Source organism: Camelus ferus, chromosome 1 (assembly GCF_009834535.1).
Source record: "Camelus ferus isolate YT-003-E chromosome 1, BCGSAC_Cfer_1.0, whole genome shotgun sequence".
In the NCBI taxonomy this organism is placed as follows: domain Eukaryota; kingdom Metazoa; phylum Chordata; class Mammalia; order Artiodactyla; family Camelidae; genus Camelus; species Camelus ferus.
Window position 1 is genome coordinate 24,218,080 of NC_045696.1, and position 8,925 is coordinate 24,227,004.

The window sequence follows — 8,925 nt, forward strand, 5'->3', positions numbered from 1 at the left end:
CTCTTGTGGTTCCAAGATAGCCAAAAAATTATTAAGAGGCGCTGGCTTTCAAAAGGCCATCCGAGGGAACAATTATTTGTATAATAAATAGCAAGTGCCAGTTTAAATTAACCATGCTACCTTTAGCATTGAAAATTATGGTGTATCAAGTTGAATGGGCTATTCCCCAAAAGATATTAATTCAAAAGAATTTAAAACACACAAATTTTCAGTTTGTGCTCCAGAGTAGCTCTGATTGCTTAAAGCTTCTCTGCATTGTTTTGTTGCCAGGGATTCAAGAAACCTTTCAAAGTAAATACTATTAGGACTTTTTGAGGTCCAGGTGAAACAAAAGCAACGAGCAAATAAAAACAGAAGCGAATATCACAACTCCAGAAAATCTGGAAACTCTTAAGGGTAAGAGAGAATGTAGGCTGTAGCAGAGTTGTAGTTCAGACATGCGAAAAGTAAAATCAACATGAAATAAAGCGGCGATCTGCCTTGCTGGCAGTTTATACACAGTAAAGCAGTCTGTCAAATGGGAGACCTCAGCAAGGCCGCTTTGTTGCCATGTGGCTTAGCGCATTGTCCATGGAGGAAGTAGCTTTCCTTGTTTAAATGGTGTAACCCGAGAGAAAGATGGCCTCCAAGATCTTTAATTAAATACCAGTTGAACAGAGAAAACTAGAGCACTGTATTAATTCCATCAAACATCACTATTTTAGAACATTGAGGACAACTAAAAATGAATTAACTCATATCTGAAAGCAGAGTTTTATGGAAGGTGACAGATGAGGCAAAATATGTCAGTCTAATGGCACAAATGGGGAGATAAGGAGATATGTCATTCTTGGCTCCCTAGAAAGATGAGAAGGAAGGTTATTGTTAATTGTACAGATTCCATAGCAAACCAATACTAGCAGACGGTGGCACAGAAGTAACTAAATCAGTGGCTTAGGTTATGTGACGTTAAAGGGATTAGGTTTTTAATCTTAAAACTTTAAAATTGGAAGAAACTTAAAGCTCATTTTTAAGTGTTCTGAAAAACCAATGATAGCTCTGTGTATTGGGTTAAAAAATAATTCTGCCCCAGACCTCAAATTTTTATCAAGAAAAAATTGTTCACTTTAAATAGGTTTAGTTTTGCTTTTCAAACTTTAGATTGCTGCATACAGTTAGTTTTTAAAGTGTAGGTCAGTAGAGAAGAGGAGGAGTTCCAGTTTATCTGTCTATATGTCACCGCTCTTTCCTTAGGGCTCTCTCACTCTCTTGTCCCCTTTTCTAAAATAAATAGCTTCTGCATCTTTGGGTGTTTTCTTCCATGAAAATTGCCTGCATTTTTGTAGCTTCCCCTCTTGGCTGTGCTGGGATGAAGGTCTATACTCCCGTGCTTTGTCCATGTGCCCCTTCACGTGGCTGACACACAGTAAGGATGGGTTTTGTTTTGGTTAGATTTAATAGTGATTTACTGTTACGTGGGTGAAGATTGGGGGGAAAAGCTTTTGCTGTTCTGACAAAGCCCTTTGTGCCTGTCTTCCAACTGGAGAAATATTTTTATGAAAAACAACTTTTGATTACTGATGAAGAGTCAGAGAAACACTTTGAACAGAAAATGGGGCAGGAGGGGCTTTCAGGATACTAAGTTTGAATGTGCAAATTAAATTGTTCAAGATGCATTTCCTTAAGTTGTAGTTTTTTGAGGGGACTGTCGGGGGCGGGGGGCGGAAATGAGCAAACTCATTCTGTAATATTTAGATTAACCCAACAATTGGAGAAATACAACACCAGGATGGTCACCAAGACTTGAGAAGGTACAAATCCAGAGTGTCAGATGATGCTGCAGGCCGATGGACTGGAACTGAGGGTTACCTCCAGAGGTTGGAATGAACAAAAAGTAAATGGAGGAGAGAGATCTTGTTTCCGTATCCTGTTTGCATCTGATGCTGAAGCAGGGACATGAATTGCTGATGGTAATGGATTCCCTTTTATGAGGGCAGCAATATTATACAAATAGTGGTGGTTTGAAGGGGGAGAAAGAACAAATTTCCCACTTGGCACATGTGCACACTGTGTTTTTGAATGTCTCTTAAACATATCTAAGGTGGAAGGTCAAAATTGGGTACCAGCATAAAACCAGGAGTGATAGCTTATTTAAAAGGAACTGAATTAAGATCACTTTTTATTATTTTGAGATGTTGTTTTCCGAGGGTCTTATTAAACATGGAAAACAGTGCTGAAGTTTGAGTGGTGAACTGGAAAACTCTTTCATAAGATTTCTGATAAAGATAACGTGATGTAAATGACCACAGAAAGAATGCTTTCATTAAGCACAGTATCTTATGATTCGAGGTGGGGGGAGGGGGTTGGGACCAAAGAGACCTCTGAAGTCTTATCGGAGTTTTTTGCAAAGTGTAATATAGATGCCCATCTGTTGTTTTTTGTTCCTTGAAATTTAATGTTCGATTTAATGAATAGCGAATATTTCGGATTCTAAAAATTAGAGTTTGTTTAGAACAGAAATTTCCTTTTGTTTTACTTCAGATATGAAGAGTAATTTTAATTTTTCGTAGTAAATGTAGGAATTGAGATGAGTGGGGTGCGATACTAATTACTGTCACTGTTATACCACATACTCTGCATCATGAACCTTAAAATTCAAATGGATCCCCACACTGCCTTGCAAATATTACAAATAAAGAATAACAAGACTTGTGGCATTTTGGGGTATCAATACACCTGAAACAGATCATTTTTCTTAAGTTCATGAAACACTGAGAATAAGAATGAGGAAAAAGTAAACGTGGTACATTTTACCTTTGTATTAGGATTTTGTTAAAATTAATACCTTGAACCATGCTAGGGATTGTTCAGCCTAGAACTGTAGGAGCAGTATAATGAGAAGCAGATTTGAAGACCTTAGAAGACTGGCAACTCAGAAATGTAGAAAAAATTTACTCTTTGGAGTTAGGGAAAAAGAGGCCTCTACTATATTTGCTTAGTAGTATTAAGATTTTTTTTTAAAGCTATACCAGATTACAAAATAGATTGTTACTGAAGATAATTATTTGTTAAAGAAATTATAATTTACCATATTTGGTTTTTGGTTGGAATAAATTCAAGAACTTCAGAAGATGTTGAAACTTTGTCTAGGAAGGAGCTTGTGACATTCACCGATCCATCCATCCATCCTCTCTCCTACTCTCCCTCCCACCTTCCTCCTTCTCTTTTCCTCCCTTCTTCCTTTCTTCCCTCTTTCCTTCCTCTTTCAATGAATAGGGCTGGGGTTAAAAACGCATTTTGTTAAGGGTCTTGGAAATGAACTTGCTTCTCTGACAGAGTTAATAGTGTTTGAAATTCAAAGCTAGCATGGTTCACTCTCCTCAGAAAAAGTTTTTAACTTGGTATAACTCAGAGAGTAAAAGCTCTAAATTAAAACCCATCTTACCTCTTTAACTTTGTGTCATTTGGCAAAAATATCTTTAAGAATGCCTTGTTTGCCTTAAATTCCAGGTCACTGTGTGACAAAGCCTAGAGTTCCAAGAAATATTTAATACACAGCAATGGAGGCCAGTTGGAAATTTGAGTCATCAGCTGAAGATACCACTGGGACTAGGACAGCTCTGATTGACCTGATGTTGGTGTTTGTGCAGAGCCTTGGTGGAAAGGAGTCTCTCACCCTTGGACTTCTCATTAAGAAAGTCATTTTTCAGTCACCTGTTAAGTGATAGTCAGAGCTACTCCTTGTTTTCACATCTGTAATTTGCTAATGGATTGAGGACAGCTCAGGAGCTAAGGAGTTTGGAACTTGTGTTTTTAGTAGTCTGCTTTGATTATTTTACTTTTACCTTCTTCATCAGTTATGTGAGGGCTCGTACCAGGTAAAAGTAAGGTGGTTAGCTTTAGATAAGAGAAAAGTTAGTCACATAATGGCTAGGCTAGTTTCTTTTTTGTCGTTGTGCTTTTAATTGTTGAATTTGCCTGTATTGTAGGCAACATATGAGCATGCTAAATGTTATGGCATTAAAAAAGTCAAATGATAAGGTAGCATTGCAATAATAAGAGGAGATTATATTTATATGCAGTCTTAGAATAAGAATACTATTCTAGTTGTTGTGATTCAATGAGATAATGTGGATAAGGAAGCCTGACATGTAACAGGACACAAAGTTAGAGAATTAGAAGTTTAAATTAAAAAAAAAAAAGACTTCTGTCTTGAAGAATCTATCTTGAAATCAAGAGGTATGAAATGATTAAGGGATTATAACTGATTTTTGAAATGCATATTTTTTAAGAATTTTTTTGATTCCTGAATTTGTGAATTTATAGTGATCTACAATAGAGTGGTAGATTTATACCCTGGAAAAGAAACAAATTAAGGGAAGGAAGAAGGACAGAAGAATGTGGAGAACATTGAGAAAAGGTATCTGAAAACACTTGAAACATTCCCAAATGGGGTAAAAGAAATACCTTCAAGATGAAATTAATCACAGTTGCAGTTTTTCCCCTAAAGGAAATATTTGCACAATGGGTCATATGGGCTCAGGTTTGATTTTTGAAAAGCATATTTTTAAAAAGTGTTTCTGTTTTGTTACTCCACACAAACTTTTCTAGCTTAGACTGCTGCTAAACCAATGTATGATACAGATGAAAGCAAAGTCCTTTTATCTCCCTCGGCAACATCTGTAGGATCTGTTAGATTTCATTTCTAAATTCTGAAATTCTGGCTTTACATCAGTGCATGCTGTTGTTGGCAGTAAACAGTAGAGATTTCAAGGCTGTGGTCTTGAAAGTAGCAGAGAGGATTGGGTCAAAACTTGAAATATAAAAGTTATTTATTTGGTTACTTGCCTTTTGCCTTTTCCTTTTTAATTGGGAGGAGGACTAGGGAGGGAAGATTTGGGGGCACCTGCTTTGTGCCGGGCCTGGTGCTGGCCGCTTTGCAGTTCCCTTGTGACACACAGGCATCATTTTCTCTGTTTTACTGATAAAGAGACCTAGTCTGAGAGATGCCTGAGTAACTTGCCAGGTGTCACACAGCTAATTTCATTGATAATAATTTGTTCTTCCATGAAAATATGTCATCTTTTGAAGAGAAAATCAGTTTCTATCTGAGTTTTAGAAAGTCATTAAAAACAAAACAAAACAAAACAAAACCCTGCTCCTGATAGCCACAGAACTCAGGCAGTGTCCGCCCAGTCTCACTGAGAAGGCTCACTGTTTCCAGTAGCTGTTTCTGCAGGAGTTGCTGGCAGTTCTCAGAGAGCTGGTGTCCTGCTCCTGTGCTTACGGGAGGGAGATGCAGTCACCAAGGGCAGCTGTGGCGGCTCTCAGCTCCTGTGAAGTGTACAGCAGAGTTGCCACAGTGCTATTTGAGGCAGAGAAAGCAACTGTGTTTCTTGATGTAATTCATTAAAATAGCTTGTCATGGTCTTAATCCAGGTATCCCCAAGGCTAATTATGTTTGTCCCATTCAAGGAGCAGTTGTAGCAAATTCAGAGCATCGCTCTTCCTGGTTGGAAAGTTAAAGCTCTTGACTATTATGGTTCTTAACGTGGTTTTTATTTTTATTGCCCTATCTTCCCCCCCAGTAGTTTCATTCTGAAGACTATGCTGTGCTTATAAACTAGTCTCTGTGATACAGAGAGGACATTGACAATGCATTTGTCAGTTTATCAGAATGATGCAGAGATCGAGAGATAAGTATCCGGCTTCATTTTGGGAGTAGACCATGGTTAGGTTTTTGAGAGAGGTTTTGTGGCACATCATGTATTTTTAAGTACACATCAGGTGTGTTCTTTTATTGTTGGAGCCATGAGAAATAGAGTTATAAACCTCTCCACCTTTTTTTACTTGCCTCATTTAAAATTTATGGAATTTTGAACCCTCCAAAGAATCAAGCTGAGTGGTTCCCTCTACACTAAAAGGTACAGTCAAATTGAAACTGTATTGGAGGTACAAGGATGAGTAATAAGGCTGATACACATAATATTTTCTAATGTGCTTTGGATTTTGAATTGCTAAGTAAATGTTGGATAAACAAAAAGGTTTATGTAAAAGCTACAAAGGAATATATAAAAAATATAATTATTTTTTAAGAGAATATATTGTATCTGGCCAAATAAGAGAGAAACTGTGTAAGGAATAATCTAGGGGGAAAAATCATTCTGGAGTTCAGATATGTATTTATATTTCCCTAACCCATCCTTATCTTTTTAAAAAATGAATTGAAATAGACCAAATCTGCGTGAGGTCAAGGATCGAAGGTGGAAGTTTTTGCTTCACCACCTGGTGCTTTCCTAATATCCTGATGTTTGATGTTATTGAGGCAAAACTCAAAGCAGTGCATTGTTCACTCTGTTAGTAAAATGCTACTCTTACCTGTCCTGTTAATCCTTGACTGACCTGAATCAGCCTTATATCGTCGTTTTCTCCTTCTCCTCCTCCCCCTCCTCTTTCTTCTTTAATTTCTTTGGCTTGGGCTTTTACAAACTGAAGTAATTTCATAGAATTATAGCTTTTCATGTTGGAAGGGAATTTGGTAGAAGCTGTGGAATTTCTGGATTTAAGTGCACTTGTCCTAAGAGGTACCTTGTCCTACTTCCTCATTTTCAAACAGGTCGGTTTATAGAGGCATCTTAACAACCAAGCGCATGGGCTAGGTAGTTGGTGTGGACTGTGATCATCAAATACTTATATACGTATTTCTTTTCTCTTGATCTATTTTTTCTATATTTTATTTCCTTTTTTCCCTGTTTTCCATTTTGTTTTCTTAATTTCTCACTTTTTTTTTAATTGCTAGGGGTATCCATGTGATACTAGGGTAAACGATTACTCATCTTCCAACATTTTTGACATTGTTTCCAAAACATTTTTGTCTGTATTTTACAGAGGAGGACATTGAGCACCTAAGGATTTAAAACCAATATTGAACAGTTGGGTTTGTTAACTCGGATAAGAAATCAAGTCTTGATTTAGTTCACACTTTGTTGTTTGTTTTTGTTAAGGCAATCTCAGAGAGAGGGGCTTGTGTGCCAGGTGTTAAGGAGTAGGTCCTAACCTTTGGTGATGGATCCAGCAGTGGGCTAAATCTGAGCTGCCCCCGAGGAAGGATCTGGAATGATAAGGACTAGGTCTTGAGAAGTGGAATGAGCAGGGCCAACTACACCACCCTTGTTTTTTGTAGCCTATTTTCTTCTCATGCTATTAAAAAATTGTCTTCAGAACATTCTTATGATTCATTTGATATTCCAGTACTTGGAATATATTTTCTAGGGCTGAGAATTTAAAAAGAGAAACTTTACAGTACAGGTGCTCATCTGCTCTTGCCGCAGCTTTGTTTCTGCATGTTGCATACGTTTTGAGTTCTATTTAAAATTCCGCAGGGGAACTTCTATTTGTAGTTTAAGAGTCAGGTAACTTTACTTGACGTGTGTGGTCAGAACACTCACAGGCCGGCTCTGCTCATTATCAGGGAGTAGTGTTCTGAAACCATCAGTGGAGGTGGTTGTGTCTGTTGGTTCAACTGGGGACATAATGCAAAGGTTACAGTCCCTATTCCTCCATCCTCCTGTGAAGAGTTAGCAGATTAGATGAGAGGGTACTGTGTAGACCAGTGGTGACCAGTGCCCTGAAGCAAGTGCAAAGAGGGCAAGAGAGAAGAAACTGTAAAGGTAGCTGTTTACATGGGCAACCGGCTGACCACATTCCTGACCTCGGGGAAGCAAACGGAAAAGAATATCCTCACTCATGGGACAGTGGGCAAGAAAGGGTAGCTGCTCATTACAGTCTGCAGGATTCTACAAGATGGCATTTGTCTCACAGTTCTTTGTACTCCTGATTGTAACACCACACTTGTTTAATGTCTGTCTTCAGAAGACGGTGAGTTCCATGAATAGGAGCTTATTCCTCAGTGCATTGTAGGCGCTGTAGGTGCCTGGTACGTAGAAAGCTATTAAAAACTTTTGTTGAATTGAACTGTACCAATCCCAGCTATTGGTAAAACCTGTTTTTTTTGGGGGGGAGGGGGTTAGGAATGGAGCCTTTATGTATTTATACCTAACAGCTACTAATTATTATGAATAACTTATGCATAATAACTGCTGTTCTACATTTTTTTTTGGTCTATTTAAATTAGAACTTCTAAAAGGAATAATAGTTCTTCCTTAAAATATATCATCTTCTTTCCAGGCATGTTAACTATGAAGGAAAAAGTGAAAATAACTGTTGGTGACATTATAATTACTTGGCACTTGAAATTGTTTTGTAATGCTAAGTTTCTTCAAAAATACATGAGTTACTACAGTATATTGGAAAACATGTTCAGCAAAGTCTTTGGGGGCGACATTTAATTTTTTTTAAGGAAATGAAAGAAAATATTTCTAGAGCCTTATGGGCAGTTTCCTTCGCTTCACTTGCAGTAGTCATAGGAACCACTAGCTCGACACATGTAATTGCATTGGATTTGACTGGTTGGGACGCTGGAGGCATCTCAGAATCTCATGTCTAGCATTAATTCTGGCGTTCAGTCATCTGAAAAGTTAGAAGATATCAAGAATGACTTGATTCAAAACCTAGTAAATTATAGGACTTAAGTAGTATATGAAGTCCTTTTGTTATTTTTTTAAAATTAGGATTTGCTCTTCACTTGAGGTGAATTTTCTGACTGTTAGAACATTATCATGTTCAACAAGATCAATAATGCCAAGGCAGAAAAGAAAATTATTTTAAAATGAAGCTCAAAAATTTCTAGACTAGCAATTAATTTTCAAATGCTAAAGAAAATGTGTAGATTATCTGAGATATACATATACAGCATTGAGATTTAACAAATGCCCTTAAAATAACTTTAACTTAGTTTCTTGCTTGTGAAGACAAAAAGTTTTACTAAACTTTATGCATGGTTGGAAGTGGCTGTCTTTTGTAAACAGGAAAAACATCTCTCATGGT